This window comes from Triplophysa dalaica, chromosome 3 (genome assembly GCF_015846415.1).
Source record: "Triplophysa dalaica isolate WHDGS20190420 chromosome 3, ASM1584641v1, whole genome shotgun sequence".
Lineage (NCBI taxonomy): Eukaryota > Metazoa > Chordata > Actinopteri > Cypriniformes > Nemacheilidae > Triplophysa > Triplophysa dalaica.
In genome coordinates, this window is record NC_079544.1 from 8,461,849 (window position 1) to 8,485,920 (window position 24,072).

The following is a 24,072-nucleotide window of genomic DNA, read 5'->3' on the forward strand; positions in this document are numbered from 1 at the left end:
AAGTAAATACTCTTCGAAGATATGACTTTTGCAGTACTACTGTACGGGAAATCAAGATTAATATGATATTGGCAGAAACCGCCTGTGTTATCCCACCTTTAAACAGCTACAAACACTGAATTTGTGCATTTAAAAAAGTCATGGGACACCAAATTGCACCAAATTCATGGAAAGTGCCACATGTACTTAACTCCTCACTATGTCAAATGTAAGAAAGAAGGAAAGCCCAAGGCTACGGGAAATAAAGTTAGGATATGAGGAATGAAAGACCTTGGAAAGGCAAGGGCACTTAAAATCTGGAATTCAATTTTTCGGACAGATCTCCCTTTTTCTTGACTTATTCTAATCCAATTTCATTCATCCCACCACGGCCAATGAGCCTATCACTTTCATTCCAACCCCCCTTTTGTCATACACACATTTGCATGGTGGCGTATGGAAGGCAGGGATTATGGAAAGTAATGATTTTTCAGGGCCTGATTTACTCCTGCTGGAGTCCGAGAAGGAATTAGCTCCTGGGGGCGGCGTGGCGCGGAGGAGAAATACCTGCCTACAATGACACGCGCTGGGAGAGGTGACCGTGCGGGGATTTCAAGACGTGATTGAATTGCGGCGTGTGAAAAACCTAATGGTGCACATTTTCTGTGTGAATGATCCCATAAATCCTGGGAAAGGATCCCAGATAGAAAAACACGGATGGCACAGATGAGCACAGGATTGGATATTAATGCTGTAGTAATAAAGTGTGTCGCTCCTTCCAAAACCACTGTCCTCTCTTATGGTGCGCAATCTGCTCATGATAATGTCAATCAATCTGAGAGGAAGACGACTGATAAACATGCTGTTAAAGTGTTGATGCTATTGTCAGCTTTCACTGCTGTGATATGAGAATGATGTATGGCAAACAAGAGCAATAAGACCCACAGTAAGAATAACGCTAACTAATAAAAGTACAACATAGTACACAGCATAAAACTGTTTTGCCTGGAAAGACCTTTCGTTTCTGTCAGCTTCCTATTGCACATTCTCCCGGCAGTAGGTGGGAGCGAACTTAAATCTCTCTCCGGGAGTCACTAGGCAGTCTTGGCTATTTCTGTAGATTTTGAAATGAAACTTGGTAAAGAATCAAGTCAAAATGTGATTTGCATAAAGTGCGCCAACAACTTTGCAAAGCCACAAGCACATCAGATTTCCACACAAGCCACAGTATCAGTATACAGAATTAGGTCAGTGCGACCACAAGAGTTCACATATTTTTGCCACGGTGACTTTCCCCAGAGAATATTGCCAGCGCCGCACTTTACAGCATTAGTTAAACCCCAGACGAGGCCAAACTTCACGCAGGTGGTGTCACGGCTGTGCTGACAACATAGTCTTTGCCATCAGTAAGAGCAAACAGAACGTTTGCTCTCTTAAAGGTACCTTGTTTTAAATGGGCATGAGATATTAAAAGCATTTTACAGCCCAATTAATTGCCTTCGCATTGTAATAAGTCGTAAATGCATCCCCCTGGATTTAGGAGGACCTAGTTAGCTGTTAAAACTAAAATTAAGCAAAGCTATTAGAAACACTTCCAAAATTATCTTCAAACTGCTCACGGAGTGAAGTAAACCTAATTTGGATGGGTTTTTGATGAGTTCATGGCTCTGGGAACAATCAAGTCAGGTTTAAACTTAAAAATCCTGAAAGTCTAAAACTTAGCAAGCTTATTATAACGTTTATATTGTGGTTCCTTCTCTAGGGCTTCTTCAGAAAGAGTGTTCTCCCTCTGAACACATATAATAAGGTATCTTCAATAACAAATAAATTCAGCACATTTATAAATCTTTTTAAAGACTACGGGGGATGCTGTGGTGATGAATTCTCTCTGGATCTTTCCCAACCAAGCATCTTCTAACAGGGCTGACGTATAAAAAAACATTGACTTTTAGTATTGTGGTAATGAGATTCCACTCACAAGAGTGATTTTTGGTTGTTCGTGTAATGCTGTTGTCAGTTTAATCCTTGTAGATGCTGCCGTCTGAGGCTTGACAGGAGAAATGGTCAAAAAAATCTAGCAGACATTTCAGTTTCTTGAACAGGAAGTTCAAGTGCTGAAGCTTAACAGCTGTTCAGCTGTGGAAGGCAGAGCAGGACTCATTATCCGACTGTCTACTGAGAGTTTTGTTGGGGAATTATTGGCACTGGCATATCATTAACAAGGATGCTCTAGTGCAGTGCACTGCTGAAAGACACATTCAGAAGAGCTCTCAGTCTTGGATCAGAATTCATCCTTCCTTTGCATATACAGTTTGAATTATACATTTCTGCAGTTATCTCTATACAGTTTATTCATCTGTGAGTTTGTTGTGCACAATCTTTTGTACCAGCTATGCAGTGGTGGCTTTTCACCAAAACCTAGGGTAAGGCAACATTTTCTCTGGCCATACATTAACGACATTCTTTCCATAAATTATACCACATCATATCTATACGAAATGTGTACAAGAATCCACGAATCTGAAGGAATGGACAAACATTCACAAAGACTTAAGGATAACAAACCCTGCCCTCATATCATTTAAAGAGTGATTTTTAAGGCTCTAATTTCTACAGCAAAAGGGCGACCTCAACACAATATCTACTAAACATTCTGCCATTTATGTTGTGTGTGACCATTGCTTCAAACCCACAGCCAGCTGTTGTAATTAAAAACCACCTACGAAAAGTCTAAAATATAGGCCAAACATAAATTGAAATTAACAGCGAACAGGATTAAATATAAAACATGTCTTAGCTAGCAGTGCACTTTATTGTATGAATAGCTGCGAGGTTGAAGCAGTGCAAAATCTGTGAAAAGTTCATTCTAATGAAAACAAGACGCTGCTTATATTTAGTGCAATTAACTGCGACTGCGCAACACTGCCACATGGAGTACATATTTGAATTATTCACAGATAACCTAACAAATATTATTCTTCTTGCAATATTTATACGTCTGGCTTAGGCAGACCCCAATTTATTGACATATGTTGATATCATAGACCTCCCTACTACCCCTTACCTTACCATACACTATATTATTAAAAACCTGTTCAGCATTTTTTTTATAGTTTCTTAATTTTTTGTTGAAAATAAATTCCTTTATGATCTAATATGTGATAATGTAGATAAGCGAAAGGTGGATTTGAACCTGCAACCCGATGGTGTCAAAATTAATGGTCACACCGCTTACTCACTACACCATGGAAGCGGTTTTTGATTGCACAACGTTTTTACAATTTAAAACACACATGCTACTAACGCCCATGCTAAAAATATACTGCAGTCTAAAAATGTTTGACTATCTCAATGAGCATGAATATGCACACTTTGTTTTGTCTGAGTGCTGCCATACGCAAACACCACCCCTGCAGCTATGTATGTTCATCTCTTTGTGCATTTTTTTTATGCTTATTGTATATAAACACGAATGCACATGTGTTTGCATGTTTAACCCTAATATGTTACTTAGGAGATCTTTACGAATCCTCTGGCGAATGCAACAAAAATTGATAAAACGTTGGCTTTGAACTTTCAGGTATACTACTTCATTATTTAGACACAATTTATGGACTGTTATTTCTTACTAAATGAAAAGTTTTGCCCGAAAAAGACCTCAATGAAACCAAAAAGTAACGATTCCAAATTTCCATTTCAAATCAGCATTTCTAAATGTATTGTGGACATTCAAGTCCAGAGACTGTGTAAAGTAGTCCTATGACACGGCTAAAACGAATTGTATCTATTGTTTTAGATGTAATGCAATGTGTATACACGATTATTGGTAAAAAAAGTATTTCCCACATGCCATGCATGTTTGTATACACCATATGACTCCTTTAATAAAAAAAAATCAAACCTCAGAAGCGAAAAATCATCCAATAGCAATCTGAAAGACTGACAGCATGACAAGACACATGAAAACTGTGATAAAAATCCAGGTTATCATTAAAAAAAAAAAAAAAATCCTAAATACATGTACAAATATTACTGTTGTATTGCTTAAAAGTGAATGTACATTTGAGGTCTGTATTTGAGGTATGAAAAAATACACAGCATCTTTTCTATTATTTTGATTTCTTCAGTTTTTATTTTCTGAAAATAAATGCAAAAAGAAACAGTATTTATATTTTGTTGTGAGAAATGTTGTTAGTAGATCACAGAATGAAACAAAAATGAACATATAACACAACTTAACACATATAAATAGTAAACTTTAAAATCAGAAAAATGGTCTCTGAAATGGTCTGAAATTTTTCCATGACTGTATGTATAAATTTAAACCTGATGGGACTAATGAGAGTAAAGTAATTTGCACCCTTTGGATGACCGAATTTAAGTGTCAAAGAAATTCAACAATTTGTGAAATATAAGTGTGACCCTTTTAATATGCTTATGTGCTGGTGTTCTGGCACGTCATCATTTGTTAATACATGATAAATACAATTACATCAATGAATTCAAAGAACCCAAATTTGTAAAAGCATGGTGATATAGAACATTTCATTTTCCGTCCAAAGTCAGAAAGGGCATCTGAGCTGAAAGAAACACTTTACATACTAATAAGCTTGCATTGGCAGCCTTAGACCCAATCCATCAGATTAAAACTAAAACAGTCTATTGCTAACATGAGCTTTTATGTTTAAAGTTGTCAAGCATTTCTATATGTGGATTTGTTTATTTGCTTTATTGCTGCCCTAGACATTTATAAAGGCTTGTTTACCAGCACCTGAAAGTTATTGCAGTTACAGAAATGTTTTTTTAAACAAAGGGTTTTATGTTGCAGAGTAAGGTACCTACAATAGAAGAGGTAAACATTTCCATTCCCTTTAATTCTGAAAGTTTTTATTGTTACTTTGAGTGTTATTCTACTAGAACTGTGCATATATACCTCACAGTGTCACTATCAGCTGGGCTATTATTGTACCTTTATAGGCAGGTCAAAACATAATGTCACGCTACAAAGAGTTTTGTCAAAAACACTAAAAGGATATAACTGTAACCAATGTGTCCGATGACCTGTGCAGAGTTCTTTACATCTTGATTCAACCACATCCCTGATCAAACAAATCACAATTTGCAATAAAAAAAAACACTCTAGTAAAATATGACATATGACTTATTAATAAGTCCTTTAATAAAACTATTATGTTCTCACGTAATAGTATTACATCATTGAATGAATGGATGACAAGCAGTCTGGCTTCAAAACAAACCGCTCCACTCAGACTGCACTGCTATTGGTCACAGAAGCACTGCGGCTAGCTAAGGCGGAATCTAAATCCTCAGTCCTGATTGTACTAGATTTATTTGCAGCGTTTGACACGGTCAATCACCAGATACTGCTAGCAACCCTGTAATCTCTAGGAATCTCAGGAACTCCTCTCCGCTGGTTCAAATATTGTACTCTCCGGCATATCCTTCAGGGTGTCATGGAGGATCTCGCTGTCCACTGCTCACCACATCATCACTGGAGTCCCTCAGGGATCGGTGCTTGGACTGCTGCTTTTCTCCATCTACACGACATCCTCGGGCTCATGTGACTCCCCTTTTCATCTCTCTCCACTGGCTACCGGTTGAAGCCCGTATCATATTCAAGTCGCTAATGCTTGCTTACAAGACTATCACTGGATCTGCACTGGCATACTTTCACACCCTCCTACAATCAACCACATCTCTCACAAAATTCAAAAATACTTAAAACCCTTTGTAACACATCTCAATAAAATGGAAGGAAGGAGTCGGGAACCGGAAGACATTTCATACATTTAATAAATTAATATAACAGCCGGCGGCCCCTCACGGACGACCGCCGGCGAACAAAACATGAACATAAATATAAATACAAACATAACATAAGTTCGGGCCCGGTCCTCTCTCTTCGACGGTCCGGTCGCTCGTTCCTTTTATGCTCCCATCTCCTACGTGATTCGAGGCCGGTGTGCGCACAGCTGGCGCTAATTCACAATTACTCACCGGACTCGAACCACGGTCTCGCCCCGCCTACTCTACTACATACCCCCATCACCCCTCACAGGCTGGGGGGTACCCCCGCGACTGTGCAAGCTCCCTCCCCCTCCCTCGGGGGGGTGGGGTGGGGGGTATGCAGCGACGAGACGAGACAACGGAGACGGGAGCCCTCGGAGCGACCGGAAAGAGAGAGGGGAGAGAGGAAAAAAAAAAAAATCCGGTTCCCCGACATGCTGCCGCTCGTTCCTCAACCAGCCGGAGTACTCTCCTTCGCGGTGCCTTGCGGTGGCCCTGGGGCTTCGGTGGACGGCTCGACCGTCCGCCCCCTGGCGGCCGGCGTTGGCTCCTCCTTTATCCGGGAGTCGGGGCGGGTTCCCCGTCCCCTGTTCCTCCCCCTTGGGCGGACGGACGCAGGCTCCGGCCTCTGGCAGGCGGTGGCTCACCCGGCACTTCCGCCCCCTGCTCCTCCCCCTCGGGGGACGGACACAGGCTCCGGCCTCTGGCGGACGGCGGCAACCCCCCCGCTCCCACTTGGACGAAAGCCACCCCACCTCGACCCAGGGGCGCGGCAGCAAAGGTCGCCGTTCCACCGAAGTTTTGACGGTGGCCGCACTGTGCACTTCCGTTTCCCCAGAGCCACCGCTTCGGGCGGCCACTGGCGGACGCCCTTCGTCCGCGCTGCCCGAACTCTCCGGCACCGCGAGGCCACTCGGCGGCGAGGACTCTCCGACAGCATGTCTCTCCTTCCTCCCGGGTTTCGGCACCAATTTAGCAAGGTTCAGGCTTGCGGAAGAAAGGAGGCGGAGTCGGCGTCGCTGGGAAAGCGTAAGAATCGGTTTTTATTTACTACAATCCGGGTTGTAGACCCGCTCACTCAATAACACAATCTCTCTGGTTGTGACGAATCTTTCCTTTCTCTCGGACACTCCTAGACAGCTTGTCTCTCTCGGTCCGTCGATGTGTGCTTTCCCAGCCTGGTTTCTCTCTCTTCGACGGTCCGGTCGCTCGTTCCTTTTATGCTCCCATCTCCTACGTGATTCGAGGCCGGTGTGCGCACAGCTGGCGCTAATTCACAATTACTCACCGGACTCGAACCACGGTCTCGCCCCGCCTACTCTACTACACCCATCTCTTCTGTGAATACTTGACAGAAAAAAATATATATATAAAACACTAACCCTCTCTCTTTCTCTCAACAGGTAGTGGTCTAGCTTTTGTCAAAGCTGGTAACTTTGTAATGGCACCTATTGTATTATTGCTCCTTTATGACATATTGTTTATTGCTTCCTGAACTCTCTGTAAGTCAATTTGTATAAAACGGTCTGCTAAATGACTAAAGGTAAATGTAGTATAGTATGTTAGTATAGTATTTTTTGTGTGTTATCTTGTTCAAAACAACAGGCCCTGTCAGTATCAATGCAAATAGAATCTTACTAGCACATCCAACCCAGCAGGGAATAAAGCCTGTGATAGGTTCAGTCAGACTGTGTGGGGTCTACAGGGAGCACCCACAAAAAAAGCTCAGTCCCTCAGGACCTTCCAGTTGCTGGTATTAAACTGTGACCACACTGTACAATGCTGTGAAGATGCTTCAGCTCTTCACAAACATCAAATCGACGACTGGAAGTTAGCTTGCAGATGGAAATTTATCAATTTAATGTAAAATAAGATGACCTCTTAAGAAATGTTTTGTAATGAGTGTTGCATATCCGCCAGCTATTAACAGGACGTGAAATTTAATATGAGGATGAGATTTCTTTCATCCAACCATTATAACAGACAAGGTGAAAAACAAGTTACTAATGCTATGACCAAACCTGAGTTGTGTTTCGCACCTATGCAATTATGCACCATAATTTTACTACGGGTAATTGTGTTTTTGGCACTCGCTGTCGAGCCGATGAACACTGAAGAAGAATTATGCTCCGTGTCCAATATAAGTTAATTCAACAGTTTTCTCTTTGACAATTTTCTTACTCAATTTTAACATGTTCAAACAACTAGCTTGATTCTTTTGAGTTGGAACTACATGAATAATTTGTATTGTGTTAAATTAGGTGTGCAGAAGATTTCCCGCTGTACCCAATGTGTTTTGCATGTGACTGGATAATGAGAGTGTATTAATAGTGTTATTTTATGCATTTCTAAATGATATGAAAACAGGAGAATTGATTGGTATTGTTTGGAGCAGGGGCCTCCAACCTTATTGTAAGCGAGGGCTTACTGAAAAAATAAAATCATCCAGAGGGCTACTTGTTGGATATGATAAGACAATGACTTCAAACTTTAAACTGTGCGATGCAAAACATGATGTATAAATATTTTTGTTGTACTTAACTTTTAGTTTTTTTTTTTGTTACAGTCAATTTCACCTAAGTTATACCAACACAGCCATTCACAGAATAGCGTATAAGAGTGGTTTAATGAAAAATGAATATGTATTAATGGTATACAAATTTGTTAGAAATACATGAAATACAAAGTTTTCATACAGAAATTGAATAATCAAATGTAAAATAACACTGCATAAACTTCACTTAAAGAGCTGACATACATGGATCCGTTTTTTAAAGCAAGAGCCGGGCAAATTTCACGTAGGCCTACTTTGAAATTATGTGAGAGCGTTATGACGCCATTACTTATCTAAACAGAAATTGTCTGTTAAATCCCCACTCACGCCCAGTGGATTCTGTGCAGCGCTCTGATGCGACCGGTCACGCCAGAGCGCCATTCACATTATTTAACAAATATTACATATGATATTTGTTCAAAATCTTCATCAATGTAAATACCGACTTAGTCCTGAACGTCATTCATGTGCAGCTCTTATTGCTGAGCCCTGTACATGGTGGGCTCCTCAAAAAGTTCATGCGGGCACCACCTTGGAGACCACTGGTTAAGATAAATGTGTAGTATAGTATTCTGTTGGTATTTTCTGAAGAACTGTGTTGTTTTGTTGGGTGTGCAGAACTTTTGCTTAGCGAGACAACAGACTCATTACAAAGCATTTAAAATTGTTAAAAAGTTGCAAAGACACGACATGGGAAACGACGTGTTCGGCAGTTAAAGATGCGGAGCAACGTGTCTGTGGAGCGAGCATATAGTTACATTTGCATTTATTCACTTCACACTGGCACACGCTTTTACCCAAAGCGACTTACAAGTAGGAGAGCATAGACACATTTTGTCAACACGCTAAACTATACCGTTAGTTTACAAGGCCATGCTACTAGGAGGATTAAAGCTGGAGTAAGCAAAGGAGAGAATAAAAAACAAGATTTTTGCTTTACATTACAGTTATGGGAAACAAGGTTTTCTCATGTTAAAGACGCAACCATGGCACGTAATGGGAAACAATATGTTCAGTAAAGAGGCGGCGCAGCTTTTTTTGTTTGGTTTGTGACACCCTTTATGGGAAACTGCAGTGCAAGGATGCTCACAGCGCTTGGCCACGTGTCGCACATTGTACACTATACCTTACATAATGCTTTATTTTGACATCTGGTAAAATCATTATAATAACTGTCTTCTTGCTTTTAAAAAAAATATCCAACTGCTAATTTGTCATTTAAAGCAGCCTACATTGAAAACATTACACACAAGGTCATATAATAAGAAGGTGTAACACTAAATTGCTCTCCTGTAGCTCAGTGGCAAGGTTGTGGGTTCGATCCCAGGGGATTGCACATACCTATGTATAAATGTCTAGGATAATGCACTGTAAGTCGCTTTGGATAAAAGTGTCTTGTAAATGTAAATTAATACAGTATTAAGATGTTCAATTTGATTTGCATTTACTTTAATATATGCATCCCATTAATTTCATGTATTACTTCTAATGCAATTCCCAATGCATTTTAGCAGGAAAACAGTATAATGTATCTGCAGTGAAGACGCAAGTTGTATCCACAGTAAATATATGGATGGTACCAGAAGCTGGGTAAGGGGAAAAAACAATGACAGCATTTAAAATTATTTTCTAAATGTAAACACCAGGCTTAGTCAGCTAAGTTCATATAGGCTTTGCTTATTGTGTCTGCTAGGCCCAGTTAAATGTCAGGTAGTTTTCATTATGTCAGGATTGCTGACTTTATTGCTTTGTAAGCCTAATAATAGCAAATAACAACAGATTGCTCTTTTTACGGATGTGGTTTCATTGCTTCATTTTCCCCCACATCTGTTCTTTCCAGATCTGCAAACAAAAATCATTCCACGTTCGATTGTGAGCTGTATATTACCAGACTAGGTCTGTATTATTTATCACGGTAAAATGAGAAGCCACGTTCATTGCAAAATTCCAGAATGGTTTTTGCCGCTTAATTTCTGTCAAATTTATTGACTCATGAATTTGAACATTATGATGAGTTAAGGCAATGATATTTGAAGCCATGCCACCCACCCGTTACTATAAAGCACATGTTCATCATGTTTTGACATTCTTTTCCCCCATATACTGTATGTTTTGACACTTAAGTCGCACTTAAAGAAAAAGATAAATGTCTTTGCATCACATAGCAATATATCAAACCAAGTAAAGAAAAAATGTGCAAGGCACTTCTCAGGCAAAACATTGAAAAAGAAGTCACAAGGCTAAAAATGATAAAACAACAGATATAATGGTTGAAATTCATACAGTGTTGTGACACTTTCTGTTTGTCAAACATCAGGTTACTCTATTAGCACACATCTAGAAATAGGTTGCAGGTGCATGAAAGTAGAAAAGACGGTCTCATTTAAGTTAAGCTCTATAGAATCATTTGTGTACAGATGCCACTTGCTTCACTTTTGATATTTTTTCAAATGCAGTGACATTCAGACATGATTAAGTGTGATCTAAAATTCGGTAAATATTTACTCGCTCTCATGCCGTTCCACAGCTGCACGCTGTTTTTTTCTCCGTGAAACACATGTCGAATAATCGTAAAATGGCTTTATTTTCCAGAATATGACAGTTCACAGTATAACCAGAATGTCAAGCTTCAAAAAGAACAAGTCATCGTAAAATCTAGTCATACAAAAGCCTGCGTGAAGGCACCAAACAGAGTGAATTATTCACTCTACAATCCAATCACTCATGCAGCTCCGCTTTCATAACAAATTTGGCACCTGTGGCATAGATTGGACGTCCATTACTCCAAAAGTCATTGGGAACTTCTCACGTTTCCTGCATGACCACACAATGTCGCAATGTCAAACCTGTACTGAAGTCACAATGTTTGGAGAGCTTAACAATGATTCATTTTTGGAGTTTGACAGATTGGTCACTAGGTACTGCTATTGCATAAAGAACGGGAAATCGGAAGTTATTTTAATTATAAATGATGTATTTTCTGTTGAGAAAAAAATTGTGTGCGGAACAAATAACAGCATACACGTTAACATATAAACTAAAAAAATAATTCACGTGGCTTTGTAAATATCACAAAAATAGGTTTTTAGAACCCTTGCTAGTTTTCTGGACGCTTGCTATTCTCTATACATGCACATTATTGTATCATTATTAGAAAATATGGAATTAGTTTTCATAGCTATGCAGATGATACTCAGTGATATATATTATCTAGACCTGACGAAATCTCAAAATTAACAAACTGGAAGAGTGCCTTCAGGACATAAAATTTGGATGACTAGTAATTTTCTTCTGCTAAATTCAGATAAGACAGAGATATTACTTATCATTACTTAAATATTACTTAAATACCTGTAAGCAGAATATTACAGATTACAACTTGCAAATAGAAGGATGCACTCAGCAAATATAGTTAAAGACCTTGCCGTTGCATTGGACAGCAACCTGTCTTTTGAAAACCATATCTCAAACATCACAAAAGCAGCCTTGTTCCATCTTAGAAACATTGATAAACTGGGAAACATTCGGTGTATTTCTGATGAAAACTAGTTCATGCATTTATAACTTCAAGACTTGATTATTGTAATGCACTACTTAGTGGGCATCCTGCATCATCATCAAACTTTCCTGTGGCTTAGTGGTTAGAGCATGGTACTACCAACGCCAAGGTCATGGTTTTTATCCCAAGGGATTGCATATAGTCAGAAACAAATTTATAGTACAATGCAATGTTAGTCACTTTGGATAAAAGCGTCTGCCAAATGCATAAATGTCACTGTAAACAAATTACATTTAGCTCAAAAAGTAGCTGCAAGAGTTCTTACAAGGTCTAGAAAATTTGACCACATACTGTAACACCAATTTTATCATCCCTACACTGGCTTCCCATTAAGTACCGTATACAGTAGACTATAAAGTACTTCTAATCACTTATAAAGCATTAAACGGTTTAGCTCCCGCTTATCGAACAGAGCTTCTATCACACTACAAACCATCACGTCTCTACGATCACAAAACACTGGAGTTCTAACAGAATAATGAAATCCACCAAAGTGTGTACAGCTTTCTCATTTGTATCATCTACACTCTGGCCTTCCTGATACTATTCCAGGGTCAGACACACTCTCCCAATTTAAATCTAGATTAAAAATATACTTTTCAGCAAAGCATACATATCATGCATACCAGTGTTAACTCTTGTTTATAAGTAACTGAACCGCATCTACGCTATTATTATTCTCTCAATGCCCTCCTCCCCTACCTCTGGATAGCGGTCTGCAACCTGACCCGAGCTCGGTGGGGCCAGAAAAACTTCCGGGCTTCAGGTTGGGTTAATAAACTGATAAAATATATGCTATATACAAAAAAGTTTGCGTGCCGTGTGCTTGCGTGTTTGTTGCGTTGTGAGCACAAACAAGCACAAAAGAAAACACATTTTCTGCAAAAACTGTTCTGCGCACATGCTCCCGCTCTTGTCCCCATTGTCACAACACAGCAGGTGATGGTAAAATGAGTGCGATAAAGCAAAATATTAGCGATGGAAAGCGTATTACAGTTCCAAATGATGCAGGGAAAGCTGCGCTCTGGAAGAATTATGATCTTGTCATTACTGTCAAGACTGGCCCGTAGTAACCTCAGCATCCCGTAACGTTAGCAGCAGCGAGAGGAACTTCAGTGTGGCTTCGCTTACTTTTAATCCGAGGAGGACGGCGCTTAAACCAACAGTTCCAGATGATTTTGGACTTTATACCTGTTCACCCACAGTAGAGTTTCGTTATTGGTAAGTATTTCTTATTTTTTCTTATGTGTTCACTGCTGAGGGGGCTGTCGTGCCTTAGTGAAACTGTGTTTGCTTAAATGTAGCTACATCTATTTGTTAAATTATCATTGCAAGTAATCATAAAATGCAGCATATTTCAACAATTGTAATGGTTGGGCCGGGATGAGTTAAACAATCTCGGGTACGAGCCGGGTTTGGGCATTCGTTTAAAGCCCGTGCACATCCCTCATGCGAGAACTTGTGAATTTAACTGATCATCCCAGCTCCAACCCCCGCAATCTCTGTCAACAATCAAGAGCAAAGATGGACCCTTGATATTTTAATGCTAATACTAAGTTTAGTTTATTTTTTAAAGCTGCTTTGCAACAATGAAATATTGTGAAATGCTCTATGTAAATATCAGTTCCCTGATTTTTGAGACATGGGACAAAACACGTCTAGCAATTATTACTGCTATTAGGTTTAAAAATGAAATGATTTTCAATTGTAATGTTATGATGGATTAATAATAGAATGTATTTAACAAAATTATCTTCTTTAATTTAACTGTATTATTATTATACAAAATCCATGACTCTTATTGTCTTCTCACCACATCCAAAACAGTGCGTCTCAGAGAAGGGTTCAATCATTCATGTTCAAGAAAAATGGACAGCTTGTTTTATCAAAAGCAACACTTAATAATATCTCATATGAAAGCAAGGTTGTTTTTCAATGAAACATGCTTCTTTCAAAAGCTTTCAAAGTTGTGTCCCCACTTTTCGTCAACACCGTCAGACATTCATTAAAATGTAACAAAATCAGGGAATATCAGCGGCAGCTATCACTATAAAGGATCCCCATGCCACATTCCACCTCTGCAAAAGGTATCAATGTCAGACAGCCTCTGGAAAGTTTTATAGTTTTAGAACATTTTAAATCCTAATATTAATATTTCCGATGTCACAACCATGATACTGTATGTCAACACCATCTTCCAATTTCTGAGAAAATTATTTTAAGCATTTATTTCTTTTTATTCTCCTGAAACACGATCTTTAAGCATCTAGCATTAATAGAAAAACAAAACTGCTACTACATGAACTCCAGTTGTTTTGTGAAAGCAATGCCTTGTGTCAACACAGACAGATGTCTGACGGTGGTGTCGGGCCACATTGACATTCAACATGAAGTCATCATATTTTTGTGTTTTCATTTTGAATTTTATTAATATTTTTTAATAAATATAAAATAGTTTTTTTATAATGTGTAAATACTCAAATGTGACTGGAAGCATATATTGATTTTGTGGATTTATTGTCATAAGTTCTAGCAGACTTAGGGTTGAGGGAACATCAGATTCAGGGAACATAAGGCTGAGGGAACACAGAGCTTTAGGAACATAAAGAACATCGCATTGTATAGGCAAATATGATAAAGATCGGACTTGTGCTCTTTTTGTGTGTTTTAGTCCAGGATGGCTAGACAACATCTTTCATTGGAGGAACGTAGAAGGAGGAACAGAACAACACAAAGCGAAGAGAGAAAATGAGTACACAGACAGAATTTAAGGTGTCATGAACTGGGCTTGTATATTGTTTAACACTGTTGTATGAGGTCTACTTATGACGTTAGTGTAGTTCTTACATTCAAAAACATCTAAATCAATAGGTATTAGGTTATTTTCAACCCCAGGTTTTAAGACCGACTCGACAAATGCTCGGTTTTAATGGCCGTGCACATTGAAGACTTGGAAGCAAACGGCCACTGATATGATTGGATAGAGATATGATTGGACACTTAAAGGATGTTTGCTTAAATATGATTTCCACTTATATAACAAAAGCCAGGGTTAAAATTGATGTCTTAATTCATCTCTCCTTTAACAAAGACATTTCTAAGATAGGAGGGACAAAAGGAGATCAAGAATTTGAGTAAAAGTGAAGAGAGGAATAAGAGAAAGAAATGGAAGCATAGCCACAGAGAATCAGGAGAGCAAAGAAAGATGGACACTTAACCGTTCGAAACATCATCAAATGACTTCAATGAGAAACCACAGATGAGCGGTCAGGCTGCTGCAGGTAATTTGTGTTCCAATAATATACAAACATGAATCTTGAATAAAAGCTTGTGAAAAAATGATCTGTCTCCTAACATGAGAATGTGATTTGAAATGTTAGAAACAGCTTGATTGCTGTGTTTTTATTACACTATCCGATTTAAGAGAGACTGAAATCTTCATTATAAAGAAATCTATATATCCATATTGTAAGTATTTTTTGGGGCTTCTGTCAGCCTTGGTAAAAATTGTGTTTATTATACTTCGTATAGGTCTTGCATAATGTGAGTGAAAAAGAAATTTGTGCTTTTGTTGAAATAATTTATTGTTAGGTAAAAAGCACATTTTGATCAAAAAGAGAAAAGTTGGGAGGTTGAATCAAAACAAGTAAATTTAAGATTTAATTTGTCTATGTACAAGGTTTTATTTCTTCAATATTGAACCATTTCCCCCCACTTCTCAAGAATCCGTGAGTTATATTAACTAAAAATTATTTAACTGATTTTTTCACTGGGACATATAATAAAAAATCCAACAGTTAATTTCTCTAAAATGTACATAAATCATTTAAGTTTATTTAATGTAAAAATAAGAATTTAACTAACAGATAATACTTCTTATATACACTTAATATTTTTGGTTAATTCTAATAGAAATATTTTAGTAACTCAGATGTACAATTTTTTTTTACTTACAGTTACACAGTTTAAACAGTACATTCATTGATTTCACAGCTTGAAAATGTACTCATTTTTTCAGAGATTTTTTTTACGTAAAATATCTGTTGAGAGTGTAGGGAGGGGGGCATAAGGAGGGCTATTGATTACATAATCATTATTTTAGGGTGAACTATTTCTTTAAAACAACCTCTAAACCTTTAGTCTTCATTGTAATTTTTCATCATTCCTCATTCACATACAGTATACAAGGTCACACAGAAATCTCTCTTCTCTCACCATCTACAGTGCTAAGGTCATTGTCAAATGTGTTCACTCGTCCTAAAGTCAGGGTGAACTCTATAAGGTCCACTGCAGTGTCTCAAGAGGAGGGGTCTCATCTGCAGCCGGAGAATGGGTCAATGCGTGACCGCAGAGCGGAAAACAGTAAGAGATGGACAGGTACTCGCACGCTTGTTTGCGGTGTAATCGTTAAGTGAGGAGCTGAGTGTAATGTTATGTGCGATGCTGAGTAGGCAGCCTCTTTAATTACACACTCTCCTGAGCATGTCATTCCCATTCCCCAAGCATAGACCAGACTGCCCTTTATAGAGAGCACCTCCCTTAACTCTCCCTGTCCTCACCTCAACCTCCGAGACACATTTAAATACAAACACACGTACACTGAATCACGGCAACACACATACACTGATAGACAGACACACAAACAGCGTGAATGACAGGGGGATACACATGCATACTGATCGACAGGGGGCTATACAAAGACACACACATAAATATGCACGCTGGCCTTTATAAGGACAGATCGTATTAACTCCTTAGCTGCTTAAATTGAGCCTCAGTCTGAAAGCTGACAGTGAAAGGTTTTTATCAGAAAGATGTGTCTAAAGAATGTGATAGTTAATCAAACTTAAAATTCTGTTCTTTTCATTTCAAACCTGTTTGACTTTCTTTGTTCTGCGGAACACAAAAGATATTTTGAAAAAGGTTGGTAACCAAACAACAGCGTTACCCATTTTCTTCTATTGTATGGACAGAAGCCAATGCAAGTCAGTGGGTAGCGCCGTGGTTCGGTCACCCACATTCTTCAAAATATCTTATTTAAAGTTCTTTGGAAGAAAGCACAACATACAGGTTTGAAATGACAAGAGGGTGAGTAAGTAAAGACAGAATTTTGGGTGAATTCTCACTTTAATCTATAAAAACATACCACATCTGGATTAGAGGTCTTCGTGAGCTGCTGGGCGCGAAAGCAGGGGAACATTTCAACAAATGAAACCACTTGGATTTCATAAATCACTGGCTTACAGATGTTTTGCCGCCTCTCCAACGGTAATTTTTCATAGTCGAGGAACATAACTGCATACTCCTCTTTCGACGCATTGTTATTTGCTACAGGGGATGTGCAGTGTTCATTTATAAAGAGCATTTTGTGAAAGATTCCGGATGCAACTTCGGTTGTTTTGGTGCAAGCCCACTATGCATTAAACAATGTCGCAGGCTTCGCCATGCACTAAATGAAAAGCATAACCAGCTAATTAGCCCTCCGTGATAAAATCAGTGATTTGACCTCAACCCTAATTAGCAGCGTGGCAAAGCATGTGATCAATTATATGTAACCGAGTCTCAGATTCGGTAACCTCGGGTTATTTCGCTATACACCAACAGAACGTGAGACAGCCTTCCCCCCAAGCTATTTTTCACAGTTAGACACTCGCGAGCGTATTCCTTGGCAGCTAATCCATTGTGAAAACATCGGAAAGCAAATATCACAATTGAGGACGTTGAGATCATCTGTCTGTTTATTAGACTGATTGCCTTGAAACATATCTTATGAAAAGATTACATTTCTTCACTCCGAAAGCACTTGAAAGGTAAAAATAGAATCGTCTGCTGGCAGCGCAGTGCAGTTGAGAATAGGTAGCCGCGGACAGCTTGTCTTCCTACTGTGATTGACATTTCCATTATAGTTAATTAGAGCTCTGCTGCACAGACAGGTCTGAACAGATAGCATTACCTTCCTAATGATGAGACACTAAAACCACACCCACCAACCCACCAATCTTGGAGGGATAAACTGAGTCACAAAAGAAAGAGAGTCGGGGGGACCAACCAATTTACAGCAATCCTCGAGTTGTCACTCGCGTGGCAGAATTGTTTTCAACACCTCATACTTGTACACATATTCGTACGCTAAATGCACTAAAAGGTCCAGTGTATGAAACTTAGCGGCATCTGGCGGTGAGGTTATGAACTGCAACCAACGGCTCGCTCTCCCCCTCCCTTTTGAAGCACTACGGTGGCTCATCACGTTTTCGCTTCTTTGCCGAAGGAGATATCGTATTACAAAACGCTCTGTAAAGCAGTTTTTAATTTAGGGCTACTTTAGACACAACATGGTGAATTTCATGTAAGATAGAAATAGCTCATTCTAAGGACATAAAAACATAATGTTTCATAGTAAGGTCTTTATACACCTCTGAAGACATGGTTATGTGTATTACTATTGCATTTTCTGTCAAAAAATTACATATTGGACATTTAAAATCTTTCACACATGTTCACTGCAGCATAATTCCAACAAACCATCTAAACATGGTTCTAGTATGTAAAAATCAAAATAATTCTTAATAGGTAGTTTTAAAAGAATTCTGTCTCATGCTATTCAAAAACAGACCAAAGCGCCTTTTTCGGGGAAACGCAAAAGAGATTTGAGGACATGTTGCAGTTGTTTTGTGTCTAGACAATGGAAGTCAATGGGGTTCAGTGTTGTTTGGTTTAACAAACATTCTTCAAAATATCTTCTGCAGGTGAAAGTCAAAGGTTTGGAATAACAAAAAGACTGATGAAAGCATTTTCATTTTGGGGTGAACTTTTACTAGTACTGGGATATTTTGCATGCTGCCTTATAATTTAATCAAACAACATATTTTACGTTTGGACCATGCCTGGGTTGTGAATCAAAAACTTGGACTCCACTATACTAGAATATAGCAGGAATTTGTATGTACTCTACTAGGTTAAACTTGATATTTGCTCAATTTTTATTCCTTCACTTCTGTTACTAGAAACTAGAACAGGATTTGGCAACCAGAATCTGTTGCTTGCTGCTACTTTGGATTTATAATGTGCTATTTCCTACTTGCGCATTTACTGCAACAAAGTGTTTTTCTCTTGGAAAAAAACCTATAAAAACACTTACTAAATGCCTCTCAAGTCTTAATTGTAAGTCAGCGACCAGTCTCTGTGAATTTTATCATTTGAAACGTACGACAGAGACATTTTATGTACCGGCCTGTGGGTGCATGCAGATTGTCTGCGTCTACCACAGAGCAACAGCAATAAACACGTGCCACCGAGAAGTTCAAGAGAATGTTACTGAAATGTCAGTCGCACCATTAAAGTCACTGACACAGTCTGAGTCTCATTCTGAAGCACGGGGGAATAGCACCACCACCTTGATTGACAAAACACCTTCCCAGAGTTCAATTTCTGCAGAAAAGTTTCAGTCGCAGGACCTTCAGCCCCACACTCCGTAAGCCTAAATCCCACCCAAGCTGTAGGGACCGATTTAATAAGGCAGGGATCAGAGACACAGACTGACCGCCGCACGCACCGCAGGAGACCTAAAACATGAGCGCTGTGAAACTAGGATTATATTGGTCCGATGTTAAATAATGCATGTCATTATCTGACGACGGGGAGTGATTAAGAGCCTGTGTCTGGCCAAAACAGAACGTCCCTCTCCTTACCGTCACCCCTGCCCCTACCTCATCATAAATCACTTCCAAAATCTGATCATCCTCACGGTCCTTCATTATTTAAAATGTTTTTCATCGGGCACGCAAGGTGAGGCGAGGATATTGAAAAACGCAGAACTTTATAATGATGGAAACGAGCGCCTTTGTTCATCCACGTAAAAGCTATTGTAGCTACATTACAGGAGACTGGGATTCAGGCTCAAGAATACACAGGCTGCAACAAGCAGCCTGAGGGTTTTTATGTTTGAAGATGTTGAAAATTGACAAGACTACTAATCAGAAATGTGGTCTAGCTGTAGGAACAGCAGTCCAGCTGACAGCTAACAGAACTGTAATACCATGTTATGTGATGCTGTAGCTCGAGAGGAGAGTTTTGCGAATCCACTCTGCAGTCTTTCCTCAGCGCTTGTACTTCCTCAACAGCGAACCGCCCCTCCTGACTCAATAATGGAGATTTAGCATCTGACCTCAGGTTAGTCGGCGCCTTCGGAGGAAAAAAAGCAGCTTAACCACCCTAGCTGTCTTTTTGTTTCTCTCCAGTGATTAAATTCTCTTTCTAATTGGTACAAGGTGGGTGGATATTTGCACATCGTACTAACAACTGTCGAAAAAAAAAAATATATATATTATATTTAAACTACCACGGGTTGGTTCACTCAAAAATGTAATATGTCGTTATTTACTCGCCCCTATTAAATTCTAAACCCACACGCTGTTGTGTTTCTCTTCTGTGGAACAACAAAGAAAGATCTAATGAATCTTAAAAAAAAATTGCCATATAACAACAGGTTCATAACCATTTCTGCTGAGTTACAAATTTAGCGTCCGAGTCAATGAAGGGCTTCCATTATACTTTTTGAATGGACATGTCGGAAGTTGACAGACACTATGGACTGTTGTTATATGGAAAAAAGAAGCATGAAATAAAACCACATGTGAGCGAGTCAAGTAATATCATATCACCTATATATCAGAATTTCAAATTTATAGACGGTTTCAAAGCAACAAGATAAAGAAATGTTACTGCGCATCCGTGCTTTTGCGGCCCACATCTGCAAAGAATAGTCCCTGAAGATAAGATTTATGAAGATAAGAAAAATAAATAACAAGTTAATTACATTAGCTAACAAGTCAAAATATGTCTAGCCAGTATTATTTGGGTTACCAATAGAAGAACAAATTGTTTATTTAATAAAATTAGCACACAATAAAATTTAACAAATTGTTTATTAATACAATTATGATACAATAAAATATAGATATAAATTAATATGAATATAAATCAATTATAATATAACTAGCTATTAGCCATTAGCCAGTACAATTAACAAAGAAAGAACATAATTTACATCTAAAAAGGTTTGATGCTTACAGATCTACACTGTGAACCCACAATGTGTCAGTCTCGGAACAGTGAGTACCCGACTATGAACTGAACTTGGTTAGGCTGGTATAAATCGACCATAACGTTTCATTACTCTGTTGAAAGGCACGCGTCACAAGCAAATAATCAACCATATCAGGCCATCTACTCAATAAAAACCACAAAGCATTCTAATGTGAAGTCAAAGCCCACTTTCAGACCAATTTGACATAGAGATTTTCACCTACCTCATTACACCTTTTATTTGCCATGCACCGCAGATCAAGAGAGTAACTAGAGACTTACCATCATGTAGATTTTAGCTGTGACACGGCCGGTGGTCATGTTGTAGGTGTACTGAAGGCTGATTAGACTTTGGTAAGGGTTGGCTGATTAGCTTTGACAGAAAGCGCCTGCTGGTAGATCATTATACAGGTAAATGGTCTGCATTGATGACCATTCAAAACAAGTTTTCTGACTGAAGAAGTATTTCTGTAAGCAACTGTAGTGCGAGGGATATTATATGTGCTTGAAAGATTTTGGTTCTTGGCTTAGATCTCTGTTGATCAGTTATCACCGTTGCGTTAGGGAAACTTGCAAGGAGCCGTGGTCTCGTTTTATTGAACATTTAGAGGTGAGCATCATGAACATTTTTGCCAAATTGTACAAACATTTTTGCCAGTTTTCTTCAATATACACAGTGTGTAATCGCTTTACCAAACAAAAATTTCTAAGACTCCCAATACATGCATATAAGCAGGTTTCAAACTGGAACAACAACCTTGGGAATGGCACCAGAAGGTCCTTATTCTGGCTTTGGCTGGCTTTCCCAAAGACTTAGAGTGCACAAACAGAGGGAAGATTACGTCGTCTTTATAGTTTCATTACAATGCAAGATCGGTTTAGCATTTCTATGGCCCCAGCCAAATGTGGCAGCCAGATAACATTTTAATATACTGTTCTTTTTGTTTGCTTTGTTTCTTGCACCCTACCCACAACCCAATTGCACTGAAAACATCTAAATCCAAAGTAGGGGGTACATACACTGTAGGAAAATAAGGATGGGGCCTAGGAGGGTTTTTTCTCCAAGGATGGCACAATGTTAGTTCCAGAGATAAACAATTATTTTTTTCCTGGAGGCTGATGGGGAATTTTCAGCCAAGTTAGACTCTCATCCCACATAAAGCCGGTATTTCAGTCTCAGCCTAACCACAGCCACCTCAGACAAGCTTTTATACTGAGACAGGTGTCATGAAAGATATCTGTGTCAACTCACGAGCGCACTGAGAGGACAATGATTATTCATTTCTAGCAAGGATGACATGCGATTTCACACAGAATGTACTAATAGAGAAAGAAAATGTTTGAAAATATTAAGGCTGTTGAGGTATTATGGCTTCTCGGTTTTACCAAAAAACTATTGTACTTAATTCCAAATCAAACATTTAAAATCTTTTTGTCCAGTAATTTCACAATAAAGATTATTTCAAAGCAGCTTTGGAATAGTAAAACAGAACATCTAGCTTGTACATTAACATTTACATTTATTCATTTGGCAGACGCTTTTATCCAAAGCGACTTACAAGTAGGAGAGCATATATCAATGTTGTCAACACGCTAAACAGTGCTGATAGTTTACAAGGCCATTGTTATCTAAATGAACATTTAATGAATAAAAAATTCTGGAAAATTTTGTAGAATCTATTACACCTACCTAGAGAATCACCAAAATGTATGTAATAATCTTGATAAATGAAAGTAAAATTGAGTGCATGGTAAAAAGTATCACATCAGAAAACAGCATATAAAGTTTTTTTCATTCATTATTTCGTATCAAATGTTTACTGTATGATGTATTTTTTTAGTGAAGCCTCACTTGAGTTGCTATGAGTGTGCTTAGATCTGCATTTTCACTGGAATGTAGAAAAATATACCCAACATATAACCAATTCTATTTTCAAATAATATTTAGGATGGAAAGTATTCAATTTGAGACATATTTTCCCTTATTCAAAGTTTTCCTGCAGAGATCTTTAAACTGGGCTTAGCAGCTCACAAAAACAGCTTATTCATTAGAACTCAATAACAAGAAATATGCAGTAAGTGAATGAGAGCAGTATGCATTTACTATATATCGGCTACAAAAAGAAAGGAGAAAGAACAACAACAATGAAAGCACTTAGTTTTTGATTTCCTTGACAAACACTTACATCCTAGCAAGAATTTCACATCAAAGCCTTGGCATTTCCCTCTGCGTGGACAAAAAGGACGAGCGGGCGCACAGAGCACACAGTCAAATAGTGCTTGTCAAACCGAACCACCTCGGAGAGAACTCGTCAGCCTTTCAAGGGCCTTTCATCCAGTGCGGTTTTTCAAGCACCGTTGTTATTGTCCTCCACTAAAATTTTGTGAAACCCTTCCTGCTTACTAAATGCCATTCTCTCTCTAAGACAAAGCCGCATAAAATGCTGATGCTAAGAAAAACGGGGCATGCTGTGGCACGGTGTGTCGAGTGGCGGTTAGCTTTAGAAATATTGTTAGAGAGCAACAAAAGATCCTCATTTCCCTCTGGCGGTGCTGAAAGTTTTCTTTTGTTTTGATGGATTGGCATCTCAGAGCGACAGGACAGCACTTGAATTATTAATACTGGAAAACACATCAAATAATTGCAGTAATGTGTCATATTAAGCTCACAGTGTTCCCAAAAACAAGTTATTTCAATGAGACTGTCTGGCCATTCACGGTCTCCGATGTGCAACTAACGCGATAGATTAAGATTTTTTAATTTGTGAACGCCGACACCGCCATGTGGAGAATGCAGATGTATCTGAGGGATCTGTGGGTACTCAGGAGTTTCTAACTAGGTAAAGGCACCAGTATTCAACCTGTCATGACTGATTTGATTTTTGCTCCATTGTTAAAATGAAAAGAGTGCGAACAATCAGAATTTAAATTGTTCTGGAACTGCAACGCGATAAGGGGCTGAAAAAGATGGCGGTTAACACCCACCACCTAGCACGTAAAGCTCAATTAATTTACGAAGAGGAAATGGCCGCCGTCGCCTTTAAAAAACAAAACCATGATTACAAAATAAAACTATGATTACAAACTT